Source organism: Typopeltis vanoorti, chromosome 4, assembly GCF_054136105.1.
Source record: "Typopeltis vanoorti isolate ZY-2024b chromosome 4, IOZ_Tvanoo_1.0, whole genome shotgun sequence".
NCBI lineage: Eukaryota > Metazoa > Arthropoda > Arachnida > Uropygi > Thelyphonidae > Typopeltis > Typopeltis vanoorti.
In genome coordinates this window covers 80,770,125-80,786,599 of record NC_143552.1, presented here as the reverse complement: position 1 = coordinate 80,786,599, position 16,475 = coordinate 80,770,125, and the positions used below count along the sequence as shown (strand labels likewise).

Below are 16,475 nucleotides of genomic sequence, written 5' to 3'. Positions count from 1 at the left end.
TTGCATCAAGTCAAGTACAATGATAGTCAGTACCATGTGAAAATGTGTTTGTTCTCTTTGAGAAGAAATTTGATTCCATTAGCAAAAATTGAAGTTCATTTAACAATTATGTCTCTGATATGAAGAGGAAACCTAGATATAGAAGAAAAGGCTATCTTTAGGAAGAGGATTGCAACCTGAAGCAATGACTATACAAAATCAAATGAACTAAACATTGGATGTTAATGCATATGTCAATGTAACTAATCCTACTGTTACTGGTCAGAAGACAGTCTTGCATCTGCCAAGGTGTTCTTATTTTTCTGTCACTGCAGAGAACTTTACCACAGTAAAGTTCTCTGCAGTGGTGAATCAATCAATGTTTTCTTCAGAGAATGCCAGTGAAACACAAAGGCTTGGTTCTTGTTTTTGAATGGTTTCATTTTTTTCTTCAATAATGTTTGGTGATTGGCTATACAGTGGACTTGTCAAAGTTGTTCAACTTTAAAAAAAAGAATTAAAGTTTCCTACATAATATTATTTTCAAGGTGATGTTCATTTTTGTCCTAGTTGCTGGAATGGTTGGCTGAGTGGTTAGCATACTCCAAAAATCCAACAGGTCGCAGGTTCAAATCGTACCGTGGGCATGGATATTTGTGACTTTAGATGGGAGATAAATTTTATCGCATGGTGCAATTCCACCACCCTGCTTACTGGAAGCCTTGAAAAAGTTCAATATTTGGTTTCTAGAGCAGGGTTTCCAGACTATGTAACAAATACATAAAGAATAGAATTAAAAAAAAAATTTCATAGCCCACTCACAGTACTAATGTACTATATGTCAATATAGTACATTATTATAGGCTTTCAAGCTGTTGTGAGTGGGAATTACATAAAAAAATAAAAAGTTAAAACAAGTGATGACCACTTATAATTTTAAATCCATTGTATAGTCTTATCCTGAATCAGCATGAAGGTGTCACTATCAACAATAACATAGTCAATGAGGCTTTTCTTATTTCTTGTATCTTATTAGTCTTGCCCTTTTCTCCAAATTTTCCCAAAGCATTTCTATATCCCCGGTGGGATTCATTTCCTACTTTACTGTTTAGATCTTCAACAAGGACTGAGACCATAGGCACAAATATGTTTCATTGTCCATTTCACTGTCTTAATTGAAACTGCCTTCCAACCAAGAAATTTATTATCGTGTTTCATTTTGAATACTATTGTTAGTGCTTCCTTCCGTCAACCATTATTGTCTGAATATAACATCCTATACTTATTACTTAGTAAGATTTCACCTATTTTTGTCTTTTTTATCTCAATAATGCCAATTATGTCCACATGGTACTTTTCTAGTTGTTCTGCAAGTTTGATTTCCTTTCAACAATACCCCTCCAGTTGATTTCCTATCTTCATTTGCAACATTTGTGCCAGCAAAGGTTGGTCCATTGGTAGAGCCTCTGCTACTAATGGCTCATGCAAGAAGTTAAGCAAGTTTGAGCGTGGTTAGTAGTTGGAAGGGTACAATCGTTCGATGCTGTTGGCATACTTTCCCTCGATGAGTCTTTGGACTCCCTGGAGGTGTCACATAATAATAAAAATAATTTTGTTCTTCTTATACATGTTAAGATGGAGTTTATCCCAGTAACTGACTTTTCACTGTTTGCCCTAATTCTCTGACAAAAACAGTAGAGGTCTTGTTTATCTGGATAATGCCCCAGTCTGCATGCAGATTTCATTCTGCATGAAATCTCATCATTCCCCTAATCCTACTACCAAATAACCAACAAGAAACAAAGTATTAATGCAATGCCTCTGTCACAACTGGTCTCTTCAACAACCTCTTTCACACCTGCAAATTAAAATGCAATAAACACTCACTCAGCCTCTGTTTCATAAGGATTATTCCAAAACCTTCTGACCTCCACCTTTAGATGAGAGATAACTGCTTGTATGCTACTATCTTGTGAACTTAATATTTGAAGTGGCATTAAAAATACTATGTATAGTATTTTTACTATACATAGTATTTGCATAGTAAGATATTCACTTTATATAATTCATGGAACATTCACTACATGAGTGTGTTATACTGTTCCTATTCTTTTGCATATGGAATCGCCATTTAAAAAAAATAATAATAAAAAAACTAAATTTCTCCATGGCAACACAACTGAAGATCCAAAAATAGCCAGAGTAATCCATATGAGAACATGATATATAAAGATAGCACTAACACTTTATCATTATTATCATCTTCACAGTCGGTCTTCTGGGACTGTTTAACAATATCTGCTGTGTGATTTCTGAACGTTAATCCATTTATCCACCCAAATATTTCACTTAATCTCCACAGCTATTTTAGCTTAATAGGATGGAAAAGTACAACTTTGTTACCAAAATGCATATGCTTATCTTTTGATATACTGAAACTGCAACCTCATTTCTGAGCTCACAACCCACAAACTTCAGACCAGACTGAAATAAGGATAATACTGGGAGCAGTGCCATTAATATCCTTTGTTACTCTCCCATAACATCTTCAAAAATATGTAATGCTCTTTTTTAGGATTATGCCAAGGAGGCTAAGGCCAAGAAGCAAGTGTATTATGTTTGTCAGTTGTGTTTCTGTATTACAAAATGAAGGAGGAAGGGGGGGGGGTGCTTTTACTTCAGTACAGAAGGAATATCAAGCATGACTGTCAGCCAATATGTTATAAACTTCCGATTAAATTTCTTTTCCTGAGACTTTTAGCCAAGTACAAGACATAAGCTAAAAGAGCAAAAAATACTCACCTTGAAATTGAAAATTCTGAGTTAGTAAGTCATGGAAATTGTATACAGAGTAATCTATTTTTAATTTTACAAGATGCCACTACATGTTAATTAGTTAATATCATTACATAAATAAGAATGATCACAAAGCACAAAAAACTTATTCTGTGTAAGGCAATAATAGAGGATTTTTAATGGAAAAAAAATAGCATTCCTGTACTGGTAATTTTGACGTATTAATTATAACTTCCGTGTAAAATTCAAATGACAGCTTTTTTTAAGAAGCAGTAATACATCTGAGAGAGAGGAATGTTTAAATAGCTTTGTCTTGAATAGGAACAAGCAGAAATCACTTATTAAAAATGAAAATGCTAGCGAAGATTATCAAGGAAACGATTTCTGGGAATCGCATTACAAAAACCCACATTCGGACGCCAACAGCTATGAAATTCTACGTACAATCAAGTAATCTGCACACGTCGTAAAGTAAAATGTACCAATGAGTGTCTATACAACTTAGCAACATGTAAACAGTACATTGCTGTTAACACTAGCGCTTTATTACACATACATGGCAGCAGAGCAAACCGCTCCAATCAGCTGTTGCCTAACGGAATCATTTTCGGCTTAATATGTCAAATTATCTCTAGAAAATTTTCATCAAACATATTCTGAAAAAAATGATAAATAACTTTTTTTATTCATACCTTAAGAAGACCCAGCGCCCTGAATGTGTATTATTATCATCCCACGAAAGCACGTACTAACATGGAAGTATAGTTCACAAACACGATAACAGTACTACAACATCCGGGCACGTTGAACTCCTACTTCCTGTCATAAAGCGGCACGTACTGCAGCCACAAGAATAAAAACGATGAGATTTTACAATTGCTATCCATATTAATATTTTTATCAAAATATTTTGCTACATAAGCGTAACCTGTTTTTTTTTAAAATATTTTTATACTACGAAAGTAAAACTCTGTGCTGCTTCCTACGGCTCGATCACGTGGAAACACAGGTGCAGCGTTTAAAGACGATCATGCAAGCGCGCTATATTGGAGACTCGTACACTGAAATTCTCCAATTCCACTATTCTCAGAGTTAATAGTTATCAAAAATCTCTCGTATTCTGGTCTAATTCTAGTCTAGATGTTAATCAATTAGTGAATGATGAGATGCTTTCGTTATACATATAATAAATGTGTAAGAAAGCTGCTACTTAGGCTTGCTCTTCTTTAATCAATTACTCCCCCCCCCCCCTTCTTGATTGTTTTGATAAAAAGTCATGCAATCTCCATGTTCGTTACAAATTTAATTAAATTTCCCAACAATATACTCTCTTTAGGAATGACACATACGATGAGCAAACTTATATTGGAATTTAGAATCCAGAGTGAGAGATTGCATGGATTTTTTTTAAATCAAAACAATATGTAGTATTAACATAAATAATTAAAAAACTGCAGGCCGAAGTAGCAGCTTTCTGCCGTTTATCATAATGCATTACGAAATCATCGTTCACAAAATTGATTACGATCAAGACGTGAACTGAACCACAATGGTGTCTAATCCGAAAATTTTGCACTCAGCAACTAATTATTAACCCTGAGAGTAGAATGATGTAGCACTTTCTTTTCCCCTGTATCTCATATCCGTCTATGTTATATCACGACTGAAAGTAGGGACAAACAAAGTTTGGGCTTAAATTATCAAAAAATTTCGTTCTTTTTTTTTTCTTTTTTTTCTTTCTAATTTCACATTTATAATCACATAGCATTCACAAGATCATATTTGAAATCAAGGCCTAGATCCTGCCGTTTATTTCTGTTCTTCCCATTCAGTAGGTTTCTCTCTTTCTGTAGCATCTCCAGTAGTGGAGCCGCAGGACATCCATATATTTGTCCTACACATGGAAAGATCTGGGTTCGAATCACGTCTGGTTCCTCGAACGCTTTTATAAGCACTTTCCTACTGAGCTCGTTAGCCAAGAAGTCGAGTGGTGTCATACTAACAGATTATATTTCTTCTTATGCGGGAAACTCTGAAGTTTCAACGTGCAGAACAGACAAATCGGCTACAGAATACAAGAGATTAGCCTTGCTTCGGCCGTAATTACAACCAAACCAAATCAATTCAGCAGTTTCAAGATAAGTATAGGAGATGCAAAAAAAAGTATACTTTTCAATGATTCTGAAAGCAGTAAATTGCTGTTTTTAATCCAAATAGTTAATATTTTCCCCTAAGAAAATGTTTCTGCTTCTCTAGATTATATTAGAGAATAATATCTATTCCTACAGTGGAATTCGAATTCGCAGCCTGTTGGTTGGAGAGTGGATATATTAATCACAAGGCCAATCAGGCAAGTGGTATGATTTCCATTGAACATACTGTAGATTGGTTTGGTTTATTTTTAGTTCGCCTAATGCGTTCAGATATAAGTCTTAATTAGTTTTCCAATTTATTTGCCGAACGAATGTGATATTTTCTTTAATTTAAACAGATAACTAAATTGCACATGGCAAAAATGAAGCGGGAGGGAGAAGAAAATCAAATGACATAGCACTTCAAAGTCACATCGCACAACGATTTCGAGCAAATCGGAAATATGGTTGGTTTTTAATTAGGTTCAGGTTTCCTGAACATATCAGTAATACAGAAATCTACATGGTAAGGGGTTGTCAAGGATAATTTTCCTTTATCTATATCATAATAAGATATGGTACAATGTTGTCTTGAAGGATACATGGAAAAGTCACATATGAACGGAAACGAACTTCAACAATTCTACGAACCGATAGGCCACTGATGTGATATCATATAACACGCCTTTCCAAGTGCCATTTACAACATATATATTGTAGGAGAATATCTGTCGTGTACAGAAGTATAGACTAGTTTGTGTATTTCATTAAAGTAGAGGATGTTCCAGGAGGTGTGCTTATTTCGGTATACTGTACGTCTCATTATGTAATTATAATAATGGCAGATTCAAAGTGTCACAAAAAAAAAAAAAAGTCAAAGTGGCTGATGCTTTCGTTAGGTTCGCTTACCTAGTGGAAGAACCTTAGGTTCCAATTTTCCAAATGGATTTCAGAAAGCCATTGCTCGGGTTCTTATGGGATAGAGAGTGGAGGAATGATGGATGCCGTTCGCTGAAACAGCATCCACAGAAGTGCCAGTACAAAAAGCAAAACAAAGCAGAAACATGATGTTCGTGAGATAGCGGTTGTTGATTGAAATTACGGCCAAAACAACTAAAACTATCAGGCCAGTGTATTATATCGGTTAATTGCACATGTTCTCTGGCAGGTTTACCTGTTTAACATGTGAAAAACGCTGACATCTTCGCATGAGACAGTCCTTATAAAGTCTTTGCATCTCAGACGATATTCGAACCGAAGGGCATCATTGATGCCGACTAAGCTACGGAGTGATGCAGAGGTTGCAGTGAGTATGAGAGGAGGTAGTGACAGATCATCGATTAGCCCAAACTGTCCTCTTTTGGATATAATCAAAAATAAATAAATAAATACCGTAAATAAAATATAGAAGTTTTTGGTGTACTACCCCAAAAATGGAAAGAGCATACAAGGCCCAGCTGATGACAATATTTACTACGTGAGATGACAAGTAACGCCTTCGATGCAGGAAGAGATCAGTTTTTTGAAGATGAGGATTTCATGCCTTTGAACAAATTAGAAGGAATCTGATATCTCTTCAAACATTTACATGTTAGAGAAAAGAGATATCAGATCATATCGTGACCTGGGTATTGTCAAAAGACAGGGGGACGAAATGACTCTGGGGGTGGATGAAAAGAAAACAGAACAGTCTTGCTAACACTGAAGATGCTGGGTTGTTCTTATCCACAGAAAAAAGGTATGAAGATCACTGAGCATTGCAAGATTAGTCGACTGAATAAGAGGAATGAAGTAAGTCATCATCAGAAAATTTATAGATAGAACTGAAGGTTACTTATTTATAGAAGAGGGAGGTGAAGAATGGAAAAAGAACAGTCCTGGATAACTCCTAAATTGGTAATAAAACTGGAAGAGAACTTAAAACTTATTCTCTTTCAAATAAAACAATGATTTGTGATTTGACTGGATCTTTGCCAGATCCAACCAAATACACTGTTTCAATAAATGAAGGAACCAAGAGAGAAATCACGATAACTCAAAAACTGCATCTGATGATTTTAATGCAATTTGGCAAAAATCAGTATGATGTGAGATGTGTAAAGAAAAATACCCCCCAAAAATTAAAAATGGTCAAAAACAAGAGGTCAAAATGAGATTGTCAAAGTGCCTCAAAGTCTCCCCTTTACAGCAAAACAGCGTCACAACGATGTTTCGTACTGTTTATAATGGTGTTCAGGAACTCAATTGGTAATAACATTGCTCCTGCAAAGCTCTCATAAGTCCCTCAAGGTTTTTGGAAAGGGGTTTGAACAGCAACACGTCTATCCAGAGCATCCCAGACATGCTCAATAGGATTAAGGTCGGGAGATCTGGCTGGCCAGTCCATACGTACGAGAGTCTCTTCTTGAAGATTATCGTCTTGTTAGATAAATATCTCCCCTATCGTACTTGCATACAGACGAAAATAGAGTCCACAACCACGTCTCTATAAGTTGCAGCATGCGTAGTTCCGCTAGGAAGCGGAACCATATATGCTATTATTGTTTACAGACGAGTCCCAATTTACTCAAAAAACCGATAGCAAGCGTGATCTGATCTGGAGAGAGAGAGGACCAGGGACATGTTATCAACTCTCTAGTATCCGTAAAAGGGACACATATTGTGGAGGTAATATGAAGGTTTGAGGAGACATCTCGTTATGGTGGACGCACCGACCTAGTGGAACCAGAATGCTGCTACTTATAGAGACGAGGTCCTGTATCCCCATGTTCGTCTGTATGCGAGTGTGGTGAGGAAGACCTTTATTCGATAAGACGATAATACTCGTCCTCATCGAGCGATGCCTGTGGAATAATATCTTCAAGAAGAGACTCTCAGATCTTAAACCTGACCTTAATCCTATTGAGCATGTCTGGGATGCTCTGGGTAGACGTCGCTGCTCTCAACCCTTCTTCCCAAAACCTTGAGGGAGTTAGGAGAGCTTTGTAGAAGCAATGGTTGTTATTACTGAATGAGTTCCTGGACATCATTATTAACAGTATGAAACATCACTGTGAGGGGCGACCACATTCCTCATTAGGGAACTTTGACAATCTCATTTTGACCTCTTGTTTTCGACCATTGTTCTCATATACCCATTTGTTATTAAACTTAACAATTTACAATTTTGGAGGGTTCCACCCCACACACACTCTCATATCATACTGCTTTTCACCAAACTGCATAAAAATTTATCATACAGTTCTTGAGTTCGCGTGATTTTTCTCTTTGTTAATTTACGAAAACCAGAGTATCTTGGAAATATCAAGGCAGTAGCACAGGCAAGTATCTAGCGGCGGGCGGATAATGTAGGATATCATAGTGGATCAACTCCATACTGGTGGTCACTGTTCACTGAAAGGCCTGTAGCTAGAGAAGTTGACTGTTAATAACCCTCTCGATTATTTTAAAGAAGAGAGTGAGGGAAATGGGTTGAATTTGATTTTTTTTTTTTTTTTGAATGGACTGAATGCAGAGGTGGGGAAGATAGTGGGATATGCTATAAAAGAAGAAGATGAAGGATGAGTTTTATCTGCGGCCTAAATTTTAAAGGAGAAATACAACAAAGATTTTTTTTTTAATATCCACGTTATTTAAGATTCCTCTGGTTTTTCTTTATAAAAACTTAGTGCCTATGCAAGGAACATACGGTCTGCTATTTTTGGCATGATTAATAGTAATTAGCCTTGTCATCGCTGAAAAAATTAAAGCATCATGAGATCAGCTTTATTTTTTGCTACAGTAGTGCTATCTAAATGAGAGAGAGAGAGAGAAATCTCCCGAATGAAGTTGTATTTATATTACGGTACACACAAAACGAAACTTCAAGGTTCTGAATTTTTATATTACAAAAATTAACCCTTTGAAAGGGTGTCAAAAACTGACCTTACCAAGGTTATCGCAAAACAATGGATAATACGGAGATTCAAATATTTTACAGATCGAGAACACCAGGCAGGTGTAATCCATAATATTAAGCATTTTAAATACTCAAAAATATCGGTAATGGATTGAACATGTAAAAAATAAAATTTACATTTTGAAATAAGTTGAAACTCAAGAGAGCAAATTTATTAAATATGCTTCTGAAACATGGACACCTTGCCACTGGATTCTTACATGAGAAAGATGTATGTATTTGAGGCCTCACTACCATTAGGATCCCTCTTCTGTCTCGCATGGCAATACAAGACGGTGCGATAAAGAAACCCTCGTCGAATACGAGAAAGAGGGGAAGGACTGAAAAGCAGGATAAAAGTTTACGCGAAGGGGTCTATTCTATTGCACTTACGTTTGCGGGGAAGCACGTGGGGTGTGCTTGATATGTTCCAAACATTTTACTAACCCTGGTGGGAAATCCTGTGCTCAAAAAACGATAACAATACCAGTAACTGCGGTTCCTTATTGTTTTCAGCAGACCATGTTTGTTACAGAGCTGCTGAGAAAAGGAAAAAAGAAAATAAAGGGTCTTTTGTGTAAGGCTGAACGGGTTGTGGGCTATTCGTAAAGATGGGAGAGCATATATAAAATTAAAAGACAGAGTTTCATGAAGAAATTTTAATAATGTATTTTTTTTTTTTGTATTTCTAAAAAAACACATGAATTTCGTAATCAGTTCATAAACAAAGCGAATCACCTAGTCAAAGTATGTCATTTGACATTATTTTCTTTGTGAATGACCTACATAAAGCGGGGGACACGAAATACAGGTTCATAAGTATACTTTTAAGCTTCTGCACATAAAGAATGAAAATAACTAGCAATGAATTTAATAAGTATCAAAATGAATTAACGTACTCGTTGTTGGGATATGCATATCTCCAGCAGAATTAATATTTATCACTTCAAAATCCAGTTGCATATTCTTTTCGGGAAAAAAAGAAAAAGAAAAAGCTATTAACAATATTTAGAATTTATATCAGTGCGTACTAGCAAAGCTTTATGGGAAATATGCTGTCCCTGTATGCCCCAACTGGTAAGGCTAAATATTAATTTTCATTTGCCAAGTTACAATTTAAATTATCAAATAAAAAATAATTTACACACAGTGGTATAAGTTACACAATATATAATTAAGCTATATAAGTTGATCATAAACTATATACCCATTAAGTTACATCATTATATAATTTACACACTGATAAATAATTTAAACATTTTATAACGAAATATGTTTGATACGGATAGCAAAACTTACAGAATAAGGATACTAATACTAATACAGCAAGCACTAGCCTTTTATCACAAAAAATATCATAAATTTACATCCATTATACAAAACGAGAAAAGACTTTTCAGAGATAATACGTAAGAGGATTTCATAAATGTCAAATACTTTGAAAATACCTAAAGGCGTATTCCAGCAGTGAAATTATGGTTTAAATCAATCTGATTGATTAAATTATTCTTACCGCTTCCTTATTTAAAATGTGGGATTTGGCTACATCAATAACAATACATGCTCTTCAAGATGATCGTTACTAAATAATGTGGGGAGGGGGAAGAAATTATATGATCAAGGAGGGCTCCCCAATTCATGGGCTAGCCCTTTTTGCTAAAATATACTGAGAGTAAATTTTATCCTTTCACCTTAAATTTCAATTCTCTGCTTTTGAAAATAACTGATACCATTCCAAAAGTCCTTATTTCAACAATAACAAAAGGTAGTATTTATCATTATTCAATAGCAGTAGTAATACCATAAGACTGACAAGCAGTAAAAAAAAACAAAAAAACTCATTGATGGAGTTGTAACCTAATTGTCACACTGCATCCTAAATGGTGTAGACACACTATTCCCTTTAGCAATGCGCCGCTTACGTTTCATTCTTTATGTAATATTACCGTGTGAAACCATTCTCTAGGTATTTTTCTAAGTTGCAGGGTAAAAAAAAGCTCGAGTTTCTCTAGAGAGAGAAAACTCACTATAGAAACTCAATCTTCTCTATCAGATTCGACTACCTCGAAATAGAAAATAAAGGCTTTCTCCTGCGATCTAGTCATAAATGTCAGTACGAGGCTAAGCAGAAATCTCGTTCAGTCTATCATAACTTACATTCCACAGCTCTAATATTACCTTTTTTGTTACTTATCTTTAAAAACTTTTTCAGAGCATTTACTTTCCCGCAATTTATCAAATTAGAATTATGCATAGTAGCGGGCGCAGCCTTATCAAATCCTTAATACGCTCTAACTTTTGTCTAACGCTCTAACTGATTCTCAGTACTATCATTCTGTAGTTTCTTTGATGGTATAAATGTATCAGCAACGTCATGATAGCTCTCACCAAAACAACAGAAAGATCGACAATCGAAAATTCAAATCTGAACAACTTAAAACTATATATTCGTACAGAACGGAATGAGTCCGCTGTTTGATCATATGCGAATGCTGCAGTGCAGTCATTTTCATTGTTGATCCTAGGTGCACAGAGAAAAAAAAAGTATTTTTGTTACAATTCCATTTCGACAGCCAAAACGATATTATTTCTTATGTCATACGAGAAGAGTCTGGAAAGTTCTGATAAACACTAGAACAAAAATGATATTAAAGCAATTGACATAGCCACAAGAAACGTACGCGGATATAAGAATACAAGAACATAAGTTACCTTCATAACTCTGCTACTAGTGTGTTCTTTCTCGTGGTTATATCAGTTGCTTTAATATCATTCTGTTCTAGGGTTTATCAGAACTTTCCAGGATCCCCCCTCCCTAGTAATCGGTCCGGTTTTATTCACAAATCAATTCGAAACGGTAATAATACGATAATAATCCTTGCATGGCTTGAATAACCTTTAATAAAATTTACTACCTAGGAGCAATGTTAAAATATTTCGTTTCAATTCGATCATTTTAACAGAACATCATGAAAAACAAAATTATGTCTATATAGCAACTGCCAAAAAATGCTTCTAGATTCAACAGTTGTGATAATAGTGATATCAGCAAGTAAGGCAATTATTACCATACTTCTGATATGTACTACAGACATTCTTTTGGTTTTTATCTAATTTTGCCATTAAAAGGGAACATGAAATAAATTTTAATGATCCAAATTTCGTTAAATTTCATCAAGGGAAGGAGGGATTATTTTGAATCGTTATTAGACGAAAACGGAAAATTAAGAGAGAGAGAGAGAGAGTGGGGGGGGGGGGTTCCATCAGCCAGTATTCAACCTAAGAACGATTGATGATCGAAAATTACTGCATTATAATGTAGCCAACTGTGACCAGAATAAACATTAGGCATCCCAGGCTTTTATAACTGCTTACATACAGTTTGGACGCGTTCAGAGTTAGATTTCGATCGATATTTCCATGAATTCAGAGTACGGAATTTCAATAAAATCCGTCCAGTCCCAGAATTACTTGCACACGGGCGGACCATACAAATCTAATAGTTGTGTTGATGCATATTGCGAAATTTATATCTAAAAATGGATGTCTCAAGACTATGAAATCATTAAAAAATCTACATAAACTTACCTAGATAGACTGGTTTTACACAGATGATATCTCTATGAAATCGATAAAATGAACAAAACTCACACGTGAACCATAAGTTGCTTTTCGAGAATATACAAGGAAACGCATCATCCTGAAAGTAGAAGAAACAAATTCAACTTTCAATATCAAAAATAATAAGAATTTAGCTTTCTAAAGAACGAAACCGTCCACGTATGAGTGCTTTCTATATTAAGCATTTAGAAAATATATCGAGTATGTAACTCGATAACTTATTAAATTATCAAGTAATATAAAACAAGAAAGCTATTTATGATTCTATAATTATCGAGTATCTACATGATAAAAAAAAATATCAAAGATAACATAACGATTTTAAAATTAAAACATAGAATACTAGAGCGGGTATGCTATCCATTCGCTAGCCAGGCTGGAATAGTTGACCGAGTGGATAGCATACTCGCCCTCCAACCAACAGGCTGCGAGTTCAAATCCAACCGTCAGCATAAATGCTGAATGTTCAAACTCGTATACATTTAACGAGTGCCTTATTGCAGGTGGCATAATGTTTAAATGAAATCAATTTTGGCCTTCTTCTTCTTAGACAGTACTATGGGAAAGTACGCTATGAACGTTCCTTTATCAATTGTCATTGTAGTGTGTATTCGGTTTCACGAAAAACAGAACGCACTCATGATAATATGCAAAATTCTTGGTTAAGGTTAAACATATAAAGAACTGCAAATCTAGAAACCTTTATGATTATTCTACGTGCATATTCACATATAGGTTTCTAATTTCTACCGTCTTCACAACTTAATCCTGACGAACAAAGAATACAGCTGTGAACAGGGGCGAATTGAAATTAGAAAATGTAGAAAAATATTTTCTACATTTGGAAAAGTTGACATTTCTCTTGCAGCCTGACAATACTTATGTGGCAGTATTGAATTTGTCTATCTTCTTTTAAAAATAGTACTTCCAATTCATCATCAAAATGAGTAATAATATCTGAATCGTTCTTATAGATCTCTTTTAATGTTTTCATATAGCTCGGGACCCCTAGAGGCCCCCAGATTTGCCTCTGGCTGTAAATTATGATAAATACTAGTTATGATTTTTGCTGTGTGATATATTGTATAATTATATTGTGCAATATAATTCAATGTCAATTAATACTAAAAGAAATACAGAGACGCAAGCAAAATAATCAAAATCTGGGATAAATATATATTAAACAAATAATAAACAATGAAAAAATATTATTTTTACTTTTCACTTCATAGTGAATTGATCAAGTGAATAATATTGCTGAAATTTAGTAAAACTGTGTGTGTGTGTGTTGGGGGGGGGGGTCGTATCACAGTAGTTAGAAAATTCTGGAATATGGAAATTCAAAAACACTATAAATAAGATATAATCGCAGTATTCTAATCAGGCAGAAGTTTCACCAAAGTTTCATCTTTATAACATTAGTACAGATATGAACACACTTCATAAAGATATCAATTAGGGTTTATTTTCGACGAACGTCGGTTAAAAGAGAATGGAATCTACTAACTTTATAGTTTAAACGTACTAAACAAGTTTATAATTTAAGCCAATGTTGAGAGAAGCAAATACATGCAAGAATTTTTACAAAAACTGGGAGTAGGATAAAACATGATTTGAGGATTTGAGGAGGAAGAATCACGATGGCTTCACCAGTGCGAAACAACCTATTTGCAACAGCGATACTGAGAGGTTACTGTTTGATTTGACTCACAAGTTTTATTGTATAATAAGAATTTGTTGCACTGCCTGATCTCAGAAAAAATTGTATTATACTGTTGAGTTCAATACCCTAAACACTACACTAAATGGATCTGATTTCCAGTACAAAGCATATATATTGAAGAACTCTCATCCTTCTCCACAAGCATGCCTTGATTCTTTTGATGAATGACAAAAAAGAATGATATATTTTTAAAGATTCTCTTTTTTTTTTTTTTAGATTTAAAAACACATAAATAGATCACTATTATTATTATTGTATTTAGTTTGCTGAGAGTAGCAAACAAGCAGAAACGAAAAATGTGCAAAAAAAAAAAATATATATATATATATATAGCGAAGGAGACTTATAATAGGTTTAAATAATGCGTTTAAAACGACGTCTGTGTCGGCCGCGTTTATGTTTCTCCAGTGAGCCTAAAAATACTGAAAACATTTTTTTTCTATTTTTAGAATATTTACTTAAGATGCCACAAATGCAGCAAATATCCATTCGCTCAACTTTCATTGTTTAATAAAGACAGTAAATCGGACAGGGTTTAGATATCTTTTTAATCAGCACGGCCTAGTAAACACAAATGGCCTTCTAAGCAGTCTGTCAAGAAATTTACTGGTTCAAGAAATTTGTTGTATGAATTAAACCACACAAGAAATTTATCTTGTGTGGTTTAATTCATACAACACAAACTGTGTGAAATAAAATATTCACAACTCAAATAGAAACTTGAAATACTTTATATCCATTTCCAAGACCTGGCTTCCATAGAATAGAGGAACATTGTTTTAGCGGTGAATTTTTTAATGTATATTTTATATATTTAGCACACACACACACACACACACACACGCACACGAGGGGGGGTCTGGATAGTTCTGATAAACGCCTAGAGCAAAATTATATTAAAGCAACTGATATAACCACAAGAAGGAACACACCAGCAGCTGAGAGTTATAAAGGTAACTTATGTTGTGGTTATATCAATTGCTTCAATATCATTTTTGTTAGGTTTTTATCAGAACTTTCCAGACCCTCCTCGTATATGTGTGTATATATATATATATATATATATATAAAATTAAAATTTTAAACAGACAGAATAAACCGATAAACACATTGGAGTAGCACTACAGAATCGGAGAATATCGAAATTCATAAGAACACGTACAAACATATCAGTAAAGTAAAACAGACTATTCAATATTCCAGTTTCGATTAAACAAGAGAATAAATAATCTTAGAAAACAAACAGCCAGAGTATTTGACATCTCCAAGCTATGTAATTCTGACTGTAGGATAAGAAGCGTGCTTGTCCCACGTTGTGGGATAAACACGCCTCTAATTCCTCGGTCTTCCTCCTGAATTCTGGAATTCAGTGACTTATTTCCTCTGAGACTGCTTACTGCATGTGAAAAATGGACATTTTTGTAAAAAAAATTCTTTAGCTTCTTTATCAAGGTTAGAGTATCTCAAGGCGTTTTAACCCATCTCTTCTTTTTGTGTAGTGATCTTTTCACTAAAATCCTATTCATAACTTTTCCGAATGCATAAGATGTTGTAAGTCAGTTATGGAACTCGGCACTACTTATTTTAAAAATCATGAAATGTGCAAACATCTCATATGTATACCTACAACCAGTTCTTTTAAACACTGATCCCAATCTTATTTCCCATAATTTTCCCCCTAAGCACATAGAGAGAGTATTTCAAGACTAGGATTCATCCTTTAATGTTATGAATAACAGTTTTATGTTCGCTATTGGTAATAATAACAATATATTAACTACACCAGCTTGTAATCCGTCAAAAAAATGAAGGCTGAAAAAGTATAAATGGGGAAGGGAAAAAAAAAAAAACATTAGGCACGTCATATGGCATACCAAAATAACCCATGAAAAAATGAAGAGTAAAACAGTATAAAGGGAAGAAGGAAAAAAAACGAACATTATGCTTGCTATGCAACATGCCTAATGAAGCCAGAAATAGTGAGGATAAATAGTCATTAATGTTAATTTTCTAAGAACTGAATATACCCTCTTCTTTTTTGATTCCGTGCATATTTTGTGTGGAAGATATGATTTCAGTATGTATATGTACCTACCCTCTTCATGAATCGTGGTACGAAGAGGATAGGTAGGTACAAACCGAGATCCATCTTCTCCAGTCAGTTCTGTCTTTTGTGACTAATTTTGCTTCACTCCACACTGCTAATAAGTCATAATGCTTTCTTTTTCTGTCATTCTTTCCCAAGTTAGTTTCAGCCTTCTTCATTTTCCTTCTGGGACCATGTCAA

The 16,475-nt window shown here is 34.6% G+C and overlaps 1 protein-coding gene across 1 annotated transcript in view; it reads right to left on the bottom strand.

The window, feature by feature from the left end:
* The window catches only part of LOC150107444 (uncharacterized), a 526,289-nt gene that overhangs the window by 425,076 nt on the left and 84,738 nt on the right, over positions 1-16,475 (bottom strand). The window contains exon 2 of the mRNA XM_090392100.1: positions 12,433-12,544. The gene's annotated coding sequence lies outside the window, so the exon portion shown is untranslated. The remainder of the gene's footprint in view (positions 1-12,432; positions 12,545-16,475) is intronic.